We start from the raw sequence: 23,873 nt of genomic DNA on the forward strand, positions 1-23,873 counted from the left end.
TTCAACATACAAAAATAAGAGTTTATACCAATACAAACAAAAGAAATTCTATCAGTAACATTCCATCCATTGGAGATAGCTTAGTATGGCACAAAGTATTTGGTCATGGAAATGGGTAGATACAGGTTTTGAAATCCCAATCTCCCCTAATAAAACAATGGTGGGTGATGACATATATCATGGAGAAACTGTTCAAATTAAATGAAACATTATATGAAATATCCTCAGCAAAATAGCTGACAGATAGCACATGCTCAGAGGTTGTCAGTTTTCTTCTTTTAGTTCTATTTTATAGCTTTAGACAGAATGATTTAAACCAAAAGCTTCTAAGACCATGATATATTTAGATTGCCTACTTTGAGGGTGAATTTTCTGTCAAATTTTTAAAACTAAGTTGGACAAGGTAAGAAAAAAATCAGTATGTTTTCCTGACAAACTAAATTTTAAAAGTTTCAACACCTTCCTAATGGCTAAATCTCTCAAGATGAAGAGTTTGAAAGAACTAAAGGTAACCCTCGGTCTAGAAGATTATATGGTGAAAAATAGCCTTGAACATTGTCTTTCTGAGTGCTCTTACAAATCTGCACTTGAAAAAATTTTAAATTTTACTGGAGAGGAAGATCATACCAATTGTGAAGTAATGATATCGGCCTTTGAAAAGTGCAAGTAGTGCCTGATTATAAGATTACTGATTTATTTAGGCAACATGCTGCTTCTAGCTTGCACTTTCAACTGTCGTTTAAATTGCATTCAACTTCAGCTTAACTTGTGTTCAGCTCATTGCAAACCTTAGGAAACCAAATTTAATTCTGTTTCAGATGTTAGGGAGACTGTATAATCTCTTTCCAGCTCAATTCTAGCTGACAAAAACAATTGCTTGCTTTCTCAGCCACTCAAATTAATTGTGAAATCAAAAGAAACAAATGATGATTAACTGGCTTGTCGTATGAGTGTTGTTTCTATTTTTACTCTGTATCTACTGTATATTCTCTTTAAAATGCACAGAAATGGCAAAATAATTCTTGATATATCAGTTATTTTTTCAGAAGTAGTTTAGCATGAACTAAATACCAGTAATTAAATAGCAATATTCAGTCTTCTTCACTCTCTCCTTTCCTTCCTCCTTCCTTTTTTCTCTCCCTCCATCTTTGTTTCTCTCTTTTCTCCCTTCTTTTTGTCATTCTTATTTTCCTTCATCTTTTATTTCTTCCTTTAACAGGCAATACTTTGTTTATCAGGTACCAGATGAAATAGAACTTTCAAATAGATATCATGGAATAGATGTCCATTATCAAGTTCTATCACACTAGACGTAAGAATTTTTATTGCAAAAATAAATGAGGGTCCTCTGAGTGAATTTATAGATTAATATTAATTCTTGGAAGGACTGTGAAACTTTATCTTAATAAAATAAGTACATTAAATTTATAAAACCTATAATATAAACTATTAGAAGCAAGAAGTAAAGTAACCCTTGTTTTAACTTTTAACAAGTTTTTGTAGAGCCACAAATATGCAAATTTGTTAATGTATATGCATAATTTATGTATGTGTGTAGCTTACATGTGTATCCCGTACCTTTCTTGTTATATAATTCCAGATTTATCTATAGAACTACTGAATATATTTACAGTGTTAGCTTACCTAACACATTCTTTAAAGATCATTTGGGAAGATGGTACAGATCATTAATACAAAATCAGTTGTACCAATCTAAGTTATACAGTTATATGTTTCTCCCATGTTCTTCCAAATGTGAGATGTTTTCAATTTTATTTTTACAGTGATGCATAAAGGAATTTAAAATTTCTCTGTCTTTGTCAATTTCCCTTTTCAATCTGTTTATTTAGCTGTTGATCATAAATAATTTTCCATAGATATACGCTTTAATTGCCTAGCACGAGGCATGAATCTTGTAGAAATTTAGCATTTTTTAATGATTTCAAAATATATAGAACTATATTTTGAACATAGATTTAGGATTTATGAAATAAAATTATAACAGTTACTTGCAAATGTACTCTATAAATGTATCAACCACAGAAAAATAATTCAAAATCTATTAATGAGAAACATATGTATAAATAAAGTATGTGCACATTCTAAAAAGCCTACACACTGACCATATATTTGAAAAAAAAGTTGGACTTGTCATTTAGATAGACATTTCTCAATCTCAACTGTTGTGTGTAGCTGAATACAATTTATTTTTCTTACTCATTATGTCCTCAATTTAGTTGTCAAATCTCATTCTGCCCTTCAAATGCATGGCTCCAGGACCACCCAAAGAATTGGGCAGGGTTTATAACAGAGGATCTAGGGCTCCCTACTCTTGGAATTCTCCTTTCTAATATTCCCATCTCCCATTTTAGGGTCTAACAACTATCGTTGTTTCCAAGTTAGTCTCTGTTCATCTGACCAAAAGACCTTTTTTTTTTTTTTTTTTAACGATCAGTTTCAGATGTACTAGTAGGCCTGACTTTATTGTAACACCAGATTAAAGCCTCAAAAATGAGTAACTCATGCTGTGCTATTTCTTTCTTCCCAGCTTCCAGTCTCTTCCAGAATTTTCTTTTTCTTTTTTTTTCATCTTTAGTACAAGTGATTTCCTAGTATTTTTCCAGTCTTTTTAGTTGTTATTGGTGGGAAGGTGAGGTTGGGGGCCAGTTGACGCTTACATGTTTATATTAGTTCAAATTTCAAGTTCTACCAGAACAAGAAGGTGGTTGTAATACCGAGAAGGCAGAATAAGGATACAGGGAGTTTGTTGGTGACAGATCCTGATCTCCAGACAAGACTATTTGGGAGGATGAGGACAGGAAAGTGTGTGAGATATGTCATTTCAGGGCATTTTTAAGGCATTATAAAAGTAAGTGTGGCCGATGATGATCTGGGAGGCTTTCTGTAGGAGGGTCATTGTAATAAGAGATGGAATTGTTCTTTGTAGGCTTTAACATCTAGATTTAGCTGGAGGACAACTCTAATCCTTCAGTTTCAGATAAAGAAGCCCCCATGCTGGGAGATGGCTTGCCAAGGACTCAAAGAACTCCTTGACTTGTGCCAGCCTGAGACAGAGGGTGGTTCACTGGAAGCATGAGAGAGAGAATAGGTATTTTGTAGACTATAGAATTATGGACATATGAAGAAGAAAGTGATATAGAAACCTCTGATCAAGGGCAATTGATTATGTCAGAGATAAACATTAGATGGAAGAACACTGTTTTCTTTCTTTGATTACAAATTTATATTTTAATATATGAAAATAAAAAAATGAATAATATGTATTTTCATTGTATTCTGCTAGTTTTTTTTTTCTGAGAAAGAACTATATGCATATCTGTGGGTATGCATAATTCTTACACCTTTTAAATTTTCTAAGAAGGTATGTCATTTTTTTAAAGTACAAATTTTAAACTTTGGAGGTATTACACAGTTTGAGACAGATATAGAATAGACAGGAGTTTTGGTAATTATAATTTTTTTTGTACTAGAATATTATAAAAATATGTGTCATAATGAATGATAGATGATCACTTATTCAATATTTTACAAATAATATACCAGGTACAGTCCTTCATATGTATTTTTATCTTTCCATCACTGTAGATTTTGCCAGTATTATCAGTTTTTTTTTTTCTTTCTGACCACAGCTAAACTACTTTGTCAGCTCCAATCTTATTTTGTTGTCATCTTTTTAATGAGCTTTGTCCTACTATAAAATAGGTTTGGTCAATGGGACTCCACTCTGTGAGATCACATCACAGGTGAATTTTTGTTCTCACACAACACATCTAGCCCATCTGTTCTTGGCTCCATAGGTGACTTGGATAACATCTGTTTTGCTTGTTTGTTGACATACATGAGCATTTGGGATGCAGTTGCAAATAGAAATCTGCACATTCATCATTCAATTGATCCTTGAGGAACAGCCAACTTTCTTTCTTGGCTAACTTTAAAGATGTAAAGTTCTCTCCTATCTCCCTTCTTTCTCTATATATGCCTCCCTTATATTGCCCTCCTTGTCTTTGACAGAACAACTGATGAGTTAGGTTGTTGGCATCGTTTGTTATACTTATTCTATTCAAATGAAGTTACATCCTCTTACTTTTATTTCTTTACCTATCAAAGACTAGTTTCTTTTAAATCTCATTGATTTTAATTTTTAATGTTAAACAATTAAAAAAGTGTTTAAAAATTTAATACTATTCACTTTAAATAATTTTGCTTTTTGCCTGAGAGAATCTGCATATGTGTGTGTATGTATGATAAAGCAGAATATTTCAATTCTACAAAATAAATCAAAACAACATCTATTATGTAGACTTTTTTTTTAAAAGAAGTGAAATGATGATATGGAAGAAAAAAGAAAGGGCAATCCAGAATTCCTCTTTCTTTCAGTCCTTTCTTACTTATCAGAGAGCCAAAGGTAGAGGGTGTTGGTATAACATGAACATATCAAGAAGTGAAATAAAAGCAATTGAGTTAGATTTCTGCAATGTTTCCCCTGTTCATACAAAATACATATGCGTGTGTGAGCTATAAAACACAAATTACATAATTTCAGGGATTTTAAAGTGCCATTACCCAATATAAAGTTTATGGTAAAATTCATGCTAATGATTTAAATTTTTATTTTTCTTTACCTAAGATGACATTAAAAAGCAAATTAAAATCACAATGACAATTTGCAAAACAAACCACGAGAGGTGGAAAAAGCTTTATATTTGTTACATTGAACAGCACTTTTCCGCTGCTTTTCTAACAAGGAATCTCATGTTTTTATTTTACACCAGGCCCTGCAAATCAAGTCGCTGGCCTTGCATTTCACCTACCATTCTAAGCTGTATAGGACTATAATATGATATGGATATTGATATGAATTTATGATCGCTAAAGCAGCAGCTACACAGTGTTTGTAGTTACGAAGATTGAAAAGAAAGAAGAACTTGAGATGAAAATTAGGCTAAGACTAGATCTGTTGGAGCTAGTCCAAAATATTCACTTCTCTGAGATTATTCATAATTATTTTGCCCTGCACAGATAGGTGACAGATGATAGATGGGTGACATGTTACAATATTGACATTACCTTTTTGACATGTATATGACATAAAATATGTTTCCCACACTGGAGATAATGTCACATATTTTTTTTTTTTAAGATTTTATTTATTTATTTGACGGACAGAGAGAGAGAGAGAGCACAAGTAGGCAGAGTGGCAGGCAGAGGAAGAGGGAGAAACAGGCTCTCCACTGAGCAGGGAGCCAGATATGGGGCTCGATCCCAAGACCCCAGGATCATGACCTGAGCCGAAGGTAGCCGCTTAACAGACTGAACCACCCAGGCGCCCCAATGTCACGTATTTTAATTTATGCCACACATAGACATGCCAGGCTGTCTTATTGTCATCATTTCACACTGCAATGAAATGATCTGCCTGACTATGCTGGGAGCAGTTATATGCCTGTGTTTAAATCAGCAAGGTCCATAAAAAGGGAAAATGCAAAATTAACATGACATCAAGGAACAGATATGGGGAGCAGGGTCAGCTTTACATAATGTCTTTAAGGTGTCTAATACAACCATACAGATTTGCTTTGCCTTTCAAGTTTTATGCAGATGCATGTGTGCTAATTCTCTGCTCATTTAATGGATACTTGCCTTCATTTCATACCACATAGTTTAAAATACATTCAGGTGATCATCGTCCAATTAAGTTACCTTAAATTCCTACATCATACACTATATGTAAGTCTCTAAATCCTTTCCTTTTCTTTATATTCACCCATTATTTTATGACTTTCACCATTTTTATTTTAGCCTTTTACCATTTACAAGATGATTCTCCTCAGTTGAAATACAGTTTATTTGCTTTAAATGGATATGTGCTCCTTGGCTTTGCCAAGATCTGAGCCACTTTGCTGAAGTAGGACTTTTTTTTTTCCTTTTCTTTATTTTGTTTCCACCAGATTTGTTTGACAGGTAGTATCTTTCAATCAATCAAATTTATATTAGCTATGTATCAGAAAGCATTCAGGAACTACAGGGATGACAGCACCTTAACTGACTTCAAGAGACACTAATTAATTGATTTGACTGGAAATGTTTCTATTTGACAAGATCTATGGTTTCAAATAAAACATTTAAACATTTCATGGAAAAATCACATTTTGACTTTATGGCACTGACACATTGATAAATGCAGTTTAATCCATACCAAAATGTTTTCCCTCCTCCTGTAAACACATTTTGCATTTGTGTAATTTTTCTTTAATACAATTTTTAAAAACCCTATTATTTCAAACAACGGACTGTGAAATTGTGAATAAAATCAGGCTATGAAGATATAAATGCTTGAAAAAATATTAACAATTTAATTATAAAATTTTGTGTTAAATATGTTTTAACAATTTGTTCTGTTTTTTGTACAGATTTTATTTATTTGAGAGAGAGAGAGAATGAGCACAAGCAGGGGGGAAAGGCAGAGGTAGAGGCAGAGGGAGAAGCAGACTCCCTGCTGAGCGGAGACCCAGATGTGGGGTTTGACCCCAGAACTCTGGGATCATGACCTGAACTGAAGGCAGGTGCTTGACCAACTGAGCCACCCAGGCACCCCAAAAATTCAACAGTTTTATACTGTTTTAATGGCTTCACCCAAACCTAGCAAGTCCTCAAATAATATTTAAACAGTTTTAAATTACCCAAATCAGTTAAACAAAACTAGTTTGTAAACTTCAAATTCTAACATGCCATTTATTTAATGTAGGACATGAAAATGTGCTTTGTTAATTTCGTTTTTTTGTTACTTATAAAGGCAAGCACCAAATAGCATCACATAATGCGTCCTATCAACTTGTCAGTAATTTTAAATCAATGATAATTACTTCACAAAGTCTGTAAGTTTCTGTTTAGAAATTGTTACGTAAAAGTGTGCACCACTACATGGGCCACATACCATCATCCAGATGGTTAAAACCTAACAATGTTGCTGGAATTGTCACTCCTATGTTGGAGCCATGTGCTATAGCCACTTGATGACAAAATAAGCATATGACATAGTTTTCCAATTGTAATGGGATAAGCAGAATTTACCTGTGGTATTATATATTAATTTTAGCTAACTAATTTCCATTAAAAACTTTAAAATTCTTAACAGCATTATATAATTAGATAGAAATGTGCATTAAGATATTTTGGAGGAAAAAAATCTGAAGGAGTTTGTCAGATATCTATACCTGCAAAATTTAGTTAATGCAGTCATGTTTCAGTTGTTTGTTAAATGCTATTAAATCAATTGTCTTTTATATTCTTCAGATAGGTTTTGATATCATGTAGATAGAGGGATTTGTAGCCCCTTTTCATGCTAAAAAGAAGGTAGAGAGAATTGAGTTAAGGAGCCTAAACCAGAGGTTTTCCTTGCTTCTTCAAGCCTTCTATGGTATCAATAATGACATGAAATAGTTTACTTGTGCTTCTGTATGTTTATGTTATTTTAACTGGTTCATGAACAAAAAAATTTGGCATACAAAGGTGCTCTAAATTATTTTGTAAAAAAAGAGAACAGATGATGATACGATGAAATGTTTGAGAGAAAATTGGAAAGTGATTAGTTTTTCAAAGAAGCAAACTACTAGTCCCTTCTCTGGCATAACAGGGAAACTCTGGGTCTGTAAACTTGTTAGCACCAGGTTCTTGAAGCAAAGGTTGATTGACTCTTAAAAATAAGCGCAAATAATATAAGCAGATTATGTACTAATAAATTACACAATAAGTTCCTGTTATTAAAAACACAGAATAGCTCAATGTATTTATTTTCACTTAATTTCTCAAATCCATTAACTGGAAATGAGATTTCTGTTACTATTTTTAAAAATGACTTCTGAAGTTAACTTAGAGTATAAGAATGTGTCTATTCTTCCAGCAGTGGGAAGAAGTTAGAAACATTTGCCTGTCTGTCAGAGCTCTAAAGATTATTGCTAAACAATTTGTGGGATGTAAAAAAAAAAAAAAAAAAAAAAAAAAAAGTCTTATTATATCTGAATTCAGAATTTTGTCTTTAGAGAGAGACAGGAAGACAGGGATTTGCTAATTTTTTACTGTACTGCCTAGAAGGTGCTAAGAGGTTTCCTAATAGGAAGTTAGATATAGTTTTCTAAATTCAGAAAAAAAAGTCTGTGTTAAAAATAAGTTTACTAATAGGGACTACATCTTGACAAAGAAATGGTTTATGAAGTGAATACTTTTATGATACCAGTATAATAAGAATAACTTGAAAGAGAAAGTCCTAATATTTGCAGTATGATTATAACATAATTTACAAGGATGGTAGTAATATTCAGTTCTAATTTTATTCTTTTACACCAAATAGGAGAAAAAGTATTGAATAAAAATAATTTCGGGGGCGCCTGGGTGGCTCAGTCATTAAGCGTCTGCCTTCAGCTCAGGTCATGATCCCAGGGTCCTCAGATCGAGCCCCGCATCGGGCTCCCTGCTCCGCAGGAAGCCTGCTTCTCCCTCTCCCACTCCCCCTGCTTGTGTTCCCTCTCTCGCTGTCTCTCTCTCTGTCAAATAAATAAATAAAATCTTTAAAAAAAATAATTTCAAACAGAAACATGTGAAAAGTATTCCTTGAAAGCTGAATTTCCATATGGTACTAGTGTACCTCTGTAGAAAGTAATATACATAGAAAATAATAATACTAGTATACCTCTATAGAAAATAACACATATAGAAAATAATTTCATACTTTATTATTCAGTTTTGTTAAACATTTAAGTAATTTAACCTATCATGGGACAAACGGAGCAGTGATTTATAATTCACAATTGAGAGAGATGATATTTAAACACAATCACAAGATTATAGCTCAGAATAATTTCATAGAAAAAAGCACATTTTGATTAATAAATCTATGTCAAAGTCTAAAGGAGTACCTACAACTCTGTGAATTTGACATTATTGCAAAATTAATCCTTCAATCAATATAAATTAAATGTAACTCTTGTGTTATCTATTGAGATCTTTGACTATTGCTTGTAAATAGTATTTAAATAACTTAGCCAAATACTTTTTTTAGTAATATGCACAAAGCTATCTTAAAAAAATCAGAAAAACTTGACAAGTGTGCTACTAGAGAGAACCAAATTATACAAAATCAAATTGAGTAACAAGAAATTCAAATTAGGTATAAATATAATCCACAGGTGGTAAGACCTGGTTTAACAGCAGGTTTGGGGAGGGGCAAGAAAAAAAATCTTGGAATTTGTATTGAAGATAAACTAGCAAAATGGTTAAAGTATGTGTTAATACCAATTATTAATGGCTCTGGATCAAGAGAGGGAACCACCTTACTATAGTTAAAACTGATCTAAGCACATATGATACATTGTATCTCATTTTAAAGATCATACTTTAAGTAAAAAGCATGGATAAGTTAGAATATGTATGCAAGATAAGCAAAGTAGTGTGTGTGTGGAAACAGCATATGAAGTTGAATATTAAGGAATAAGGTTTTAATATGGAAAAGTGGACAGGTATAGAGAAATGTATAAAAACTCCATGTCTAACCTCCTGGACTACTAATCACCTGGACTACTAACCAGGTGACTGACTGATGTTGCAAGTGTTCTGCAGTTTTCTGCTTCCATAGTTTTATGTTAATCCCTCAAACTGTGATGATGCCTTATCTCTTTCTTCATTTTTAATTTCCAATAATTAATTCCAATGATGCTTAAAAGTCAACCTCTAAAACTATCTCATGGACATGCCTCTCTTACAGGAGTATCTTCCTCTTTCCTGATCTCCAATAAAACTCAGCATATTGGGGATCACATTCTCCTATGCATAACATCCTGGAAGTTTATTTTGTCCCCACAGAAAAAATAAGAATGTGTCTTTTTCAACTTTGACTCCCATGGTTTTTGTACAGTCTAACAAATACTTAACAGAAACATTCAATTAATTAATAACATTTAATTCAAGCAAGATAATTCATATTTACTTATATAAAGTGGCATAGTCACAGTACAAAGGAGAGAGGGCATGCATAATTTTATTGACAGAAAAAATTCTGGAAATGATTAAATTTCACATTTTAGAAATTTAATGATGGTTATTTAAAGAAAGGCTGTTATTCAGGAACACATAAGGAGAGGCAATTAAAATTAACATTGGTAAAATGTATTTAGAAATAAAGGGAACACTTTCAGAAAGATACAGCTCAAACAATTGTACAAATTAGAATTGAAATCTCCTTTTGCAATAATGAAGAATAAATCTTTAATAAATAAATTTCAGATTTTAGTGCTTTTAATAAATTTAAATTTTTAAGGAATCAGTAATAAAAATGAAGTAGTATCAGTATGTATTTTTAATAGCATGACCATATGTATATAGGATGTGAGATTATATTATATACATTTTTTTTTTAAGATTTTTATTTATTTGACAGAGAGAGAAACAGTGAGAGAGGGAACATGAGCCGGGGAGTGGGAGAGGGAGAAGCAGGCCTCCTGCGGAGCAGAGAGCCCAATGCGGGGCTCGATCCCAGGACCCTGGGATCATGACCCGAACTGAAGGCAGACACCTAACAACTGAGCCACCCAGGTGCCCCTATTATATACCTTTTTTAATATTATTTTCCCTCCAAAATATTTTTTGTATTAATAGTAAATCTATTTGTTTTACTATTAATAGGTTTACCACATTTTATTTTATTTTTTTTAATTTTTATTTATTTGTCAGAGAGAGAGAGAGCACAAGCAGGGGGGGCAGCAGGCAGAGGGAGAAGCAGGCTCCCCACATTTCATTTTAAATTATAAGTAACTGGTTGAAATCAACTTAGACAACATACTAAGTATTCTATCTGAATTCCTTATAAGAATTACTAGTCAATCATGCGGATAAAAGATGAAGCATAGGGAATATAGTCAATGGTACTGTAATACTGTTGTATGGTGACTGATGGTAACTACAGTTGTGAGCATAGAATAACATATAGATTTGACAAATCACTATGCTGTACACCTGAAACTAATGTAACACTGTATATTCCCTGTGCTTCAATAAAAAAAGAAAATTACTAGTCATTGTCCTGCTAACTGTTCTACCTATGAAATGCTTAATTAGTTTGATTTTTACTTTAGAAAAAGTTGTTAGGGAATTGCTGTTAGAAATTATTGGACATATAGAGGTACCTGGGTGGCACAGTCGGTTAAGCCATCAGACTCTTGATTTTTGGCTCTGGTCAGAGATCCAGCCCTGCATTGGGCTCCCAAGCTCAGTGCAGAGTCTGCTTGGGATTCTCTCTTCCTCATCCTCTGCCCCCACCCCGCACACACACTCGCATGCACATGCTCTCTCTCTCTCTCTCTCTCTCTCAAATAAATAAATATTAAAAAAAGAAATTATTGGACATATAGAAATTGATTTTTGAGAAATGAAAATTTTGATTTTTGGTGAACATAGTTTGACTAGAAGTTTGAGGAGATTTAATGATGGCAAAACAATTTGGTAAATCATGGTAGCCTTTACACAGAATCATAAGGCATTCCATATCAGAATATGTTCTGTTTCTGCAAACTTCAGAGAAAGATTTGTTTTTTATTTATCAGCTCAGGTATTTTTTGTCATTGCAAGTTTTGTTTGATGGTGGAAAATTATTAGAGTGGTGAATGATATAGAAGCTTCAGCTAATCAATATTTAAAAATTTGTCTAGGTTTTTATCTTATAGTCACATTGTGTGATTAAATGTTATTTTAAATATTAAGCATGTTTTTTGAATTTCCATTACAGTAGAAAATTTTAGTCTTTTGAAGACTAATTGATTTTGGGAAATAGCTGTAAGTCTTTTGGTGCCAAGCAGGAATATAGTGCATGATCCCTGAAATATACTATTCGATGTCCAATATTGAGCCTTACTATAAAGTGAGCGTTTAAACTTTCTTAAATGGTTTCTGTAAACTGAAAGGACACAATCAAAAAAGGATTTCTAAAGTCATTTTTAGCAATAATAACATGTAGATTTATGCTATAATTTAATTCTTTTGGCATCAGAAATAAAGTAGTATTATGGTAGTGAGCAATGAACTACAAAGGGGAGCCAGGGAAAGACAACTCTGATTTGAATTTTGTGTCTCTCTAAAAAAGACCCATTTTTGCACTTCCATGACATCAGCAAGAAATATTCCTTAATGCTAATTCAGACAGACAGCTGCAGCACATTAATATTTGGTCACAGCAAATGGATGGTAAAAATCTTGTGGTCTTTTTAAAAAAGATATAATTACTACTCAATCTTTAGCATTCTGAGGACATTTGGCAGAGCAGAATCATTGTTTATAAAGCATCTTTTCTTTCTGGCATTAATTTCAATGGTATTCACTAAGGGGGAAAATACTTGGCATAAACAGCAAACTATAGTCTTTCAAAGAGGTTCTTGCATGACACTATTCCTAAGAGATTTGCTTCAGTTAAAAGCATTCTTCTGTCCTGTGGATATTTGTGTACATGCCTGATTGAGTGGAAAAAACTGCTGGAGAAAAATGAGATCACAAATGTATGTTTTGGCTGCCATCAAGTCAATACAGTAATAGGTTGGTGAAAACATAAAAACACAATCAAAGCGGCCTTCAGTGTCTGAGTGCAGAATTCACTGGGCAGTCAGCCAGAAAAGGTCATTTTTTTTTTTCATCTCATCAGTAATTGTGAAAGAAATAAATATGAGGATTATGGTTTTTGCAAAAAAGTTTAAGTGATTGCTCTACAGAAAACAGTTTCTGAATACCCTGGAGTATATGTGTTTATTTGACTTAGGATAGTAAGTGGAAATGTAACAATGAGGTATCAACAACCAGGTGAATTTGTGCTTGTATATGTTTAACACAGAAAAACTGACTACAATTCAAGACATAGTTATGGAAATTGACACATATTTAATGTGTCAATGCTTGGAAAATCCTTTGATACATTCTTTTTTTTTTTTTTTTTTTTTTTTTTTTTTTAAAGATTTTATTTATTTATTTGAGAGAGAGAATGAGATAGAGAGAGCATGAGAGGGGGGAGGGTCAGAGGGAGAAGCAGACTCCCCACTGAGCAGGGAGCCCGATGCGGGACTCGATCCCGGGACTCCAGGATCATGACCTGAGCCGAAGGCAGTCGCTTAGCCAACTGAGCCACCCAGGTGCCCCCTTTGATACATTCTTGAAGACATTAAGGAAAATGCAAATGTATCTGACTATAAAAGAAAGCTTGTAATCAATAATTTCATGTTAATTATAATAACTTGAATCTGAATGAAGGATTTGTGTGATAAAATCCATATTACTTTGCACAGTCAAAACAGTGATGCTTTAATAATAATCTTGATATATAAATCACAAGAAAAAAATATATGGTGCATCAATGTTTGAAATCCTCTCCCCTCACTATGTTGAAAATTTGCTCTTTTAGTAAACATTTTAATCATATGCCTTATTGGAGAAAACAAATTCTAATATATAAAACAATTTAAAAAATTACCACCCATTTTTATACATTATATACTGTGCTAATTGGTAACCATTTAAACTAGAAACAGTGTTTCTCTCTGAGCTGAGCCATAATATAAAACAACAGACACAGTGGTTTTGCTATCTGACCATGCTTACATTCAACATGCATTTTACACTAGACAGGGTGAATAGCTTGTATGCTAGAATGACTCAGTTTTTTAGTGTGAGTGGGAGGACTAAAAACATAAACATAATGCAATGTAGTAACTGTTAAGAAAAGCTGTGGGAAAACAAGAAAATACCAACTCTGTCATATTTGACAATATTTTTATAATTGGCAGTTGTTGAATATTTTTACTAAATTACATTTGGCTTAATCAGGGTATTTCATACTATTTATATCATGGGGTCGCAGTAGAATATTTTACTTAAATATAACAAAAATATAGAGGATATATGGTATATAAAACATCAAAATAAATTGTATGTAGTATTTTATAATTTTTTATTTCAGTTATATCTATCTACACACATCGTGGTGACCAAATAAATTATACTTTTTAGGATTGTTGCCTTAAAACTTTGAAAAGCGTGATTTCACCTATCTAACAACTTACAAAATGGAAGAAAAAAACTATAAAAAATTAGTAACATCCTCTCAACACAAAGAGAATGCAGTAGTAAATATTATTTGATAAGCTAGGAATATCTAATGTCAGCTGAATGCCAAACCCAAAATAGATTCAATAATAATAATTGTGAAAATAATTTTTACACTAACAATAAAGAATACATAATACCCAAATCTATAATAATATCATCAATAGCTATCATTTTATTGATTTTTTTTTTTGTAGGTCACTACTAAAAGCTTAAAAACATTAGTTCTTTGAACCTTGTGACAACTCTAGGAGATAGATACTAATATCCCCATATTCCAGAGGTAAAAAATGTGGTAAGGGAGATTTAATCATTTGGAGAATTCTAAAATATGCCAGATCAGGCCCAAAACTTATTCTAATAACTATACCATGTGGCTATAGATGTTTATTGTGTTTTCCATGAAAGATCTTGTTCCTAAAAGCTTCAGCCTGGAGTAAGGAATGATAGAACATAATAAGAATAGTTTATCTCAGTGATTCTTACATTTTTACATTTATCTCAATCATCTAGAGAGTTTTTAAAACGAATTGCTGTACCCTATCCCATGAGTTTCTGGATAGGTGTGAGGTGAGGCCCAAGAACTTGCATTTTTTAATTTGTATTTATTTTTTTAAGTAGGTAGGCTCCACACCTAGCATGGAGCCCAATGCAGGGCTTGAACTCATGACCCTCAGGTGAGGATCAAGAGTCCAAGGTTCAACTGACTGAACCACCCAGGAGCCACTAGAACTTGCATTTTTCACGTGATGCTGAAACTGCTGGTCTAGGAGCCATACTTTAAGATCCTCCCCCCATTTTTTTTTCCCTAATAAATTGTATTGAAAACATTCAGAATGTCAACAAGACAGTTGCGACTTTTTCAATTACGGAGTGATACTCAGGTAACCGGACCACAATTATTTTGTGTAAGCTGCATCAGAGACAAGTGAAGATGGAAAAACTGCCATCCCCACATACAACTAATTTGTCCTGTGCCCCAACAAGAACTTGCTTTGAATGTCCATGCCAATGTGCCACCCCACACTGTCCCAGGCAAGGTTAGTGGCTACTCAAACACCCCCAGGACAAGGCTCTCTAAAGACACATTCCGTAGTGTGTTAACTGCACAAAAGAAGACACTGTACGGTTTAAAAACAAACCTTACACAGCGTACGTTTCTTTTCTTTAAAAGGAGAGAGTTGTGTACAGGGGGGTGAAGTGCTTTATAGACGAGAGAACAAAGTCTGCGCTGGAACCAACCTACTCATCATCCTCATCTTCCTTCCTCATCGTCGTCGTCTTTATCTTCCTTCTTCATCATCCCTGTCTCCCTCCTCTCCCTTCTTTCTCTTGCGGTCTTCAGCCTCGACGACTGCCTTCGAAGCCGCATCGGGCTGTCCTTTAGCTCGGAAGGCAGCAGCGTCCTTGTCCCTGCAGCCTGGCAGCTTCCTTCCGTGCGGCTGCTGGTCCTCAGCACGTGCGGAGACCCCCGCGTCGCTACCGGTGTCTTCGCAACCTCACTGATGCTCCCCGCGGATTTGCGGGCGATGCTCAGACGGAAACCAGAAGAAGGCCGAAGGAGGCCTCTTGGGTGTATCGGGATCCTTGAACCTCTTTGTGTTTCCCCATCGGGGGGGTATACGTTGGCATTTCTCCTCCCAACGGGCCTTGTGCGCCTTCGCCGTGTCTTCAGGCTTTCCCTTCTCCTCAGCAGACACAGTCTTCCAGCGCTCCGAGCACTCAGAGAAGTTCCCCGAAGCTTCTGGGTGCTGCTTGTGCTCCTCTCAGCAAGCCTGCACCAACAGTGCGTATGGGGACGTTTTGCTTCTCGGCTTCCCGGCGTCTCCGTTGCCCGTGTTTAATTATTTCCCTCGGCGAGGCCGAGCCGCCCAGTGCGCGTCGGGCTCCCGCCTGCCCCGCGCGTCTCTCCGGAGCTCGGCGTACTGCGTGCGCTGTGAGAGCGGGAGCCAGGCGCAGCTTCCTCGGTCTCCCCGCTCTGTAGCGTTACTCTCTGAGACCCTCTCTTGTAGATGTTTCTGCTGTGAGCTTAGAATGGAAGCTACTGACCTAGACAGGACGAATCAAAATATCTCTACACAGGATCTAGCCATCTACACGGAAGCGGGCTCTCCTGAGAAATCCGGTATTCTATCCAATCTTTTGGCCATTAAATATATCGATACATTTTGAGAGGTGAAAATACAGCAGTTGCAAATATTTTTTAGTTTTTAGCTTCATTATATTTTTAAAATAAATAACCTGGGGCAACAGTTTAGGATTCAGGCTACTCCAGTAAGAGTGAAGCTACTGCTTTATTCAACAGTCTCCCACATACTTACTAATTTTTTGCTTCTATCAATATCTACTTTCCCCAAATATTACAGTGAGTACAAAAATTAAGCACTCACCCCAAAATAAAATTTATTCTAATTAGAAAATTTAATAAAATGTTATGGACAAAGTAAATTTGCTACATGCACCAGAAAATTTAGTTATTGAGTTATAAATGAGTCAAAAGCCTAGCTAAACTTGCTTTCCTATAAAATATAAAGAACAAGATTCTGTTAGGTATAGTTGGACAGAAGAGGGTTACTGTTAGTAAAACAAAAACCTTGGCATTGGGGCAGAAGAGAGAGGATAAATTGGACTCAGATTTGAAATGTTCTCTCAGAAGAGCATATATAGATGGGTTTGCAGTGAATAAACTGGAGTCATTTATCTACAGAGTGAGAATTGCCAAGGAGAAGCAACTATGTCTTCAGGATTCTGAAATCCAAACTTCAGTAGTGGGTGTGTTTCGGTAAGTTCAAGTATGGTGTACCCATAACAATGACAATTTTTCATGAGGGAAATACTTTCAAGACAACTGCTACAAACTTAATGTCTGTTTCCAGAGACACTTACAGGGACTTTTTTGGCCTTTATGCATTCACAATTAAGTTGCGCAATTAGACATCTTGACTTATGTACTTTCAGTCCAGTTTTTTTTTTAGCTTTATTTTTTATTGAAGTAGATAAACAATGTCACATTAATTTCAGATATATAATATAGTGATTTAACACTTATATACATTAAGATCACCATAAGTCTAGTTACTATCTTTCACCATACAAAGTTATTACAAGATTATTGACTCTAGTCCCTATGTTATACTCTCCTCTGGCAACTACCAGTTCTCTTTATTTATTAGTCTGTTTCCATTTTTTTTTTATGTTTTTTTTTTTTTTTTTTTTTTTAGATTCAACATATAAGTGAAAACATATGGTATTTGTCTATCTCTGACTTACTTCACTTAACACATTACCCTTTAGGTCCAAACATGTTGTCACAAATGGGAAGATTTCATTCTTTATGATGGCTGAGTAATATTCCAGTGTGTGTGTGTGTGTGTGTGTGTGTGTGTGTGTGTGTACCAGTTCTTTATCCATTCATCTGTCAGTGGACATTTAGGTTGTTTCCATATTGTTCTGTTATAAATAATGCTGCCATGAACATAGGGGTGCGTATCTTTTCAAATTAGTGTTTTCATTTTCTTTAGATAAATACACAGAAGTGGAATTGCTGGATCATATGGTAGCTCTGTTTTAAGTTTTTAAGGAACCTGCATACTATTTTCCATAGTGGCTGCACCAGTTGACGTTCCCAGTAGCAGAGCATGAGCATTCCTTTTTCTCCACATCCTCATCTACACTTGTTATTTCTTGCCTTTTTGATACTAATCATTCTGACAGATGTGAGGTGATATCTCATTATGGTTTTGATTTGCATTTTTCTGATGATTAGTGATATTGAGCATCTTTTCATGTGTCTCTTGGCCTTCTGTGCGTCTTCTTTGGAAAAATGTCTATTTGGGACCTTTACCCATTTTGTGATCAGATGGTTTGTTTGATTTTTGGTATTGAGTTGTATGAGTTCTTTGTATATTTGCATATTAACCCTTTATCAGATATATCATTTGCAAATATCTTTTCCTATTTAGTAGGTTGACTTTTTTGTTTTATTGATGGTTTTCTTCACAGTGCAAAAGATTTTTAGTTTGGTATGGTCCTAATTGTTTATTTTTGCTTTTGTTGCTCTTGCCTGGGAACACAGACCCCACGTACATATATTGTTAAGACCAACATCCAAAAATTTACTGCCTATGTTTTCTTCTAGAAGTTTTATAGTTCCAGGTGTCTTTAATCCATTCTAAGTTTATTTTTATATATGGTATAAGAAAGTGGTCTAGTTTTATTCCTTTGCATGTAGCTGTCCAGTTTCCCAGCACCATTTGTTAAAGAGACTGTTTCTCCCCATTGTGTATTCTTGTCTCCTTTTATGTAGATTAATTGACCATTTAAGCATGGATTTATTTCTGTGCTATTTTGTTCCATTGATCTATGTGTCTGTTTCTGTGCCAATATCATATTGTTTTGATTGCTATAGCTTTGTAGTATAGTTTGAAATCTGAGAGCAGGATATATCTAGATTTGTTCTTCTTTCTCAAGATTGCTTAGGCTACTTGAGTTTTTTTGTGATTCCATACAAATTTTAGGATTATTTGTTTTATTTCTGTGAAAAATGCTTGTGGTGTTTTCATAAATATTACATTGAATTTGTAGATTTTTGGGGGGGTAGTGTGGACATTTAAACATTTATTCTTCTAATCCATGAGCATGGTGTATCTTTCCATTTATTTTGTTACCTCTAAATTCTTCCGTCAGTATCTTATGGTATTCAGAGTACAAGTCATATACCTCCTTGGTCATATAACTCACTTAGTCAAGTGAGTTCCTATGTATTTTATTCTTACTGATGCAATTGTAAGTAGGATTGTTTTCTTAATTTCTCTTTTTTATGGCCCATTATTAGTGTATAGAAATGCAACAGATTTTCTATGTTAATTTTGTATCCTGCACATTTACTGAATTTATTAGTTCTAATTGTGTTTTTGGTAGAATCTTTAGGATTTTGTATATAAAGTATGTGGAAACAGTGACAGTTTTACTTCTTACCAATTTGGGTCTTTTATTTCTTATTCTTATCTGATTGCTGTGGTTAGAATTGCCAGTACTGTGTTTGAATAAAAGTGGTGGGAGTGGACATTTTGTCTTGTTCTTGATCTTAGAGGAAATACTGTCAGTTTTTCACCATTGAATATGATGCCACCTGTGGGTTTGTCATATATGGCCTTTATTATGTTGAGGTATGTTCCCTCTACATCTACTTTGTTGAGAGTTTCTAATAAACTGATAGTGAATTTTGTTACATGCGTTTTGTGTGTGTATTGAGATGATCATAAGATTTTTAGCCTTTACTTTGTTAATGTAGTATATCATGTTGATTGACATACATTCTGGACTAAGTCCTACTAGACCGTGTTGTATGATCCTTTTAATGTATTGATGAATTTGTTTAATATTTCATTGAAGAATTTTGCATCTGTGTTCATCAGTAATATTGGATGTAATTTTCTTTTTTTGTAATGTCTTTGCCTGGTTTTGTTAGGATAATGTTGGCCTCATAGAGTGAATTTGGAAGCATTACTTCCTCTTCCATTTTTGGTGAGTTTTAGAAGGATAGGTATTAATTCTTCTTTAACTGCTTGGTATAATTCACCTGTGAAGCCATCTGGTCCAGGACTTTTCTTTGTTAGATTTCTGATTACTGATTCAATTTTATCACTAATAATTGTCCATTAAGATTTTCTGTTTCTTCCTGATTCAGTCTTGGAAGATTCTTGGAAGATTTTTCCAGGTTGTTTAATTTGTTGGTGTATGATTATACCTAGTGGTCTCATGATCTTTTTTGTTTCTGTGATGTTAGTTGTCAACATCTCTTTAATATCTGATTTTACTTATTTGAGCTTCTTTTTTTCATGTTGAGTATAGCTGAAGTTCTCTCTTTTTTAAATCTTTTCAAAGAAATTGCTTAGTTTCATCATTTTTTTTCCTTTTATTAGTGCCTATTTCATTTATTTCTACTTGGATTTTTATTATTTCTTCTGTTAACTTTGGGTTTTATTTATCTTTTTCTAGTTCCTTTACATGTAAAATTAAACTGTTTCAGATTTTTCTTTTTTCTTAAAGTAGGTGTGTATTACTATCAACTTTCCTCTTAAAACTGCTTTGCTGTGTCCCATAGACTTTGGAACATTGTGTTTCCATTTTCTTTTTTCTCAAGGTATTTTTTATTTCCTCTGTGATGTCTTTGTTGACCCACTGGTTGCTTAATAGCATGTTGTTTAGCCTCCACATGTTCATGTTTTTTTTCAGTATTTTTTTTTCCTGTAATTGATTTCTAGTTTCATATTGCTGTGGTTAGAAAAAGATGCTTGATATGATTTCAATTTTCTTAAATTTATTGTTAAGTCCATTTAGTCTAATGTCTCATTTTAGGCCACTGTTTCCTTAATGATTTTCTCTCAGAAAGATTTATTCACTGATATAAGTCAGGTGTTGAAGTCCCCTACTATTATTTTATTACTGTCAATTTCTTCTTTATCTCTGTTAATATTTGATTTATATATTTAGGTGCTCCTGTGTTAGGCATATAGATATTTACAATGGTTATATCCTCCTGTTGGATTTATCCCTTTATCATTATTTAATGCCCATCTTTATCTCTTGTAACAGTCTTGATTTTAATCTATTTTGTCTGATATTAATATGCTATCTCAGCTTTTCATTCATTTCCAATTGCATGGAATATATATTTCCATCCCTTCACTTTCAAAAGTATGCATCTTTAGGTCAGAAATGAGTCTCCTATAAGCAGCATATAATTGGGTCTTATTTTTTTATCCATTTTCAACCAATGTCTTCTGATTAGAAAATTTAGTTCATTTACATTTAAAGTAATTATTTACAGGTATTGATATATATGCACTTATTGCCTTTTAGTTAATTTTTTTCTGGTGGTTTTTGTAGCTCTTCTCTTTCTTCTCTTGTGATTTGATGGTTTTCTTTAGTGTTATATTAGGATTTCTTTCTCTTTATTTTTTTGTATATCTTTTATTGGTTTTTGGTTTGTGGTTACCATGAAGCTCATATATAACATCCTATGTTTATAGCTGTTTATATTAAGTTGATGGAAGCTTAAGTTCAAACACATGTTGGAAGCATTACATTTTTATTCCCTCCACTCTACACATTTTATGCAATTGATGCCATATTTTATATATTTTTATTTTCTGTATTTTTTTTACTAATTTAGATATTGTTGATTATACTTTTGTGTTTTAAACTCCATACTATTTTATAAGTAATTAATTCACTATCTTCAATGTATGTTTGCTTTTACAGTGTGATCTTTTTCTTTCACAATTTTCTTACTTTTAGTTATGACCTCTTATACACTTAAAGAAGTCATTTTAACGTTTCTTTTAAGGCTAGTTTAGTGGTGATGAATACCTGTAACCTTTGTCTGGGAAACTCTTTATCTCTCCTTCAATTTTGAATAATAAATTTTTTTGTGTAGAAAATTCTTGGTTTAGATTTTCTACTTTCACTATTTTAACTATATCATGTCATTCTCTTCTGGCCTGATAAGTTTCTGCTGAAAAAGCAGCAGATAGCCTTATGGGCTTTCTCTTATATGTAACTATTTGCTTTTCTCTTGCTGCTTTTAAGACTCTCCTTTATCTTTAATCTATGACATTTTAATTATTGTGTGCCTTGGTGTGGATCTTTTTGGGTTTATCTGGGTTAGGCTTTCTGTGTGCCTGGACCTAAATTCCTAGGTTATTGAAGTTTTCAGCTATTATTTCTTCAAATAATTTTTCTGTCCTGTTCTCTCTTCTTCTTGGACCTATATGATGTTAATGTTAGTATTCTGATGTTGTCCCAGAAGTCCCTTAAACTACCCTGATTTGTTACTGTTGTAGTTGTTTTGTTCAGTCTGAATGATCTCTGCTACCCTGTCTTCCAGATCACTGATCCATTCTTTTGTATCATTTAATCTGATGTTGATTCCCTCTAGTGTATTTTCATTTCAATTATTGAATACTTCAGCTCTGGTTGGTTCTTTTTTTATATTTCCTATCCCATTGTTGAAATTCTCCCTGTGTTCAGACATTCTTCTTCTAAGTTCAGTAAGCATCTTTATGACCGTAATTTTTAAATCTGTATTAGGTAGATTGCTTATCTCCATTTTGTTTAGGGTTTTTTTTTTTTTTTTTTTTTGAATTTTTATCTTGTTCTTTCATTTGGAACATGTTCCTCCCTCTCCTTATTTTGTCTGATTCTCTGTGTTTGTTTCTATGATTTAGGTAGATCATCTACAACTAGTCCTGAAGGAGTTGTCTTATGTAGAAGTCTTCCTCTGGGGCTCTATAGCACAAATCCCCCTTGATCAACAGAATCAGGCACTCTGGGGACACCCAGGTGGCTCAGTTGGTTGAGTGTCCAACTCGATTTTGGCTCAGGTCATGATATCAGGGTCGTGAGATTGAGCCTCATGTCGGGTTCTGTGCTCAGCAGGGAGTCTGCTTGAGATTCTTTCTTTTTGTCTCTCTCCCTACGCATGTGCGCTCTCTCTCTCTGTGTGTCTTTCTCTCAAATAAATAAATCTTAAAAAAAAAGAAAAGAAAAGAATCAGGCACTCTGAAGTATCCTCTATGTGAGATCATGCACCCTCCTGTTGTGGCTGGACTGCTATGGGTGTGCTGGCCCCAAGGGAGGCTGGTTGAGAGGCCCAGCTTCAGCTTCTGTCAGTTAACTGGTGGGTGGGCCTAACTCTCCTACAACCAGAAGCATGGCAAGAAAAATTCTGCCTAACATTGCATACATTCTCTGAGAAAGTTTCTTCAGATCTCTATCCTTCCAGCACACAACCTAAAATTAGTCAATAAATCTCTTTTATGTATGGCCCAGGCATTTTTCAAACTGCTGCATCTGTGCTTGGTCTTAGAACAAGTGAATTTGTGTGCAGGCTCTTTAAGAACAAAGTCTCAGTTTCCTATAATCCTCCTTCTCTCCCAAAGTTAAGCCCTGATGCATTTTAAAGCTCCCAGAGTAGAGCCCTACTGATTTTCAAAGCCAGACATATGTGTGCCCAACTTTCTGGTACAGATCCCTAGGGTGGGGGTGCCCAATGTGTGGTTTGAACTCCTTGCTCCTCAGGAGAACTTCTACAGGTACGGTATTCCTCCTGCTTGTCAGTTACTATGCCAGGGGTGTGGGTCCTGACCAGACTGCATCTCTATCCCTCTTATTTTTCTTGATGTGGTTTAATTTAGCTGTGGAAGAGTTGTTCTGATATTCTTCAGCATATTCTTGGAGAGAGTTGCTCTATATGTAGTTGCAGCCTCAGTGTATCCATGGAAGGAGGTGAGCTTTGGATCCTCATACTCAGCCATTTGGATCCCAAGAACCACATTCAGCCCAGTTTTAAAGTGATATTTACACCTAATAATTCTTTATTATTCTTTTAAATTACAGCAAAAATATTATTTAAGAAAGAAAATCATATGGGGCGCCTGGGTGGCTCAGTCATTAAGCCTCTGCTTTCGGCTTAGGTCATGATCCCCGGGTCCTGGGATCGAGCCCCACATCGGGCTCCCTGCTCTGCAGGGAGCCTGCTTCTCCCTCTCCCACTCCCCCTGCTTGTGTTCCCTCTCTCGCTGTGTCTCTCTTTGTCAAATAAATAAATAAAATCTTTAAAAAAGAAAGAAAGAAAGAAAATCATAGCAGCTAAATTATATATGATGATGAGGATGATAATGATGACAATGATGATATTGATTTGATGGCAAAGGCAT

The 23,873-nt window shown here is 34.3% G+C and overlaps 1 pseudogene; it reads right to left on the reverse strand.

The window, feature by feature from the left end:
- Positions 1-15,393: 15,393 nt before the first annotated feature.
- LOC123834695 (high mobility group protein B1-like) lies at positions 15,394-18,882 on the reverse strand (annotated as a pseudogene).
- Positions 18,883-23,873: the final 4,991 nt, after the last annotated feature.

This window comes from Mirounga angustirostris, unplaced genomic scaffold, assembly GCF_029215605.1.
Source record: "Mirounga angustirostris isolate CCGP_5_RB_7025 unplaced genomic scaffold, mMirAng1.0.hap1 SCAF_1, whole genome shotgun sequence".
Lineage (NCBI taxonomy): Eukaryota > Metazoa > Chordata > Mammalia > Carnivora > Phocidae > Mirounga > Mirounga angustirostris.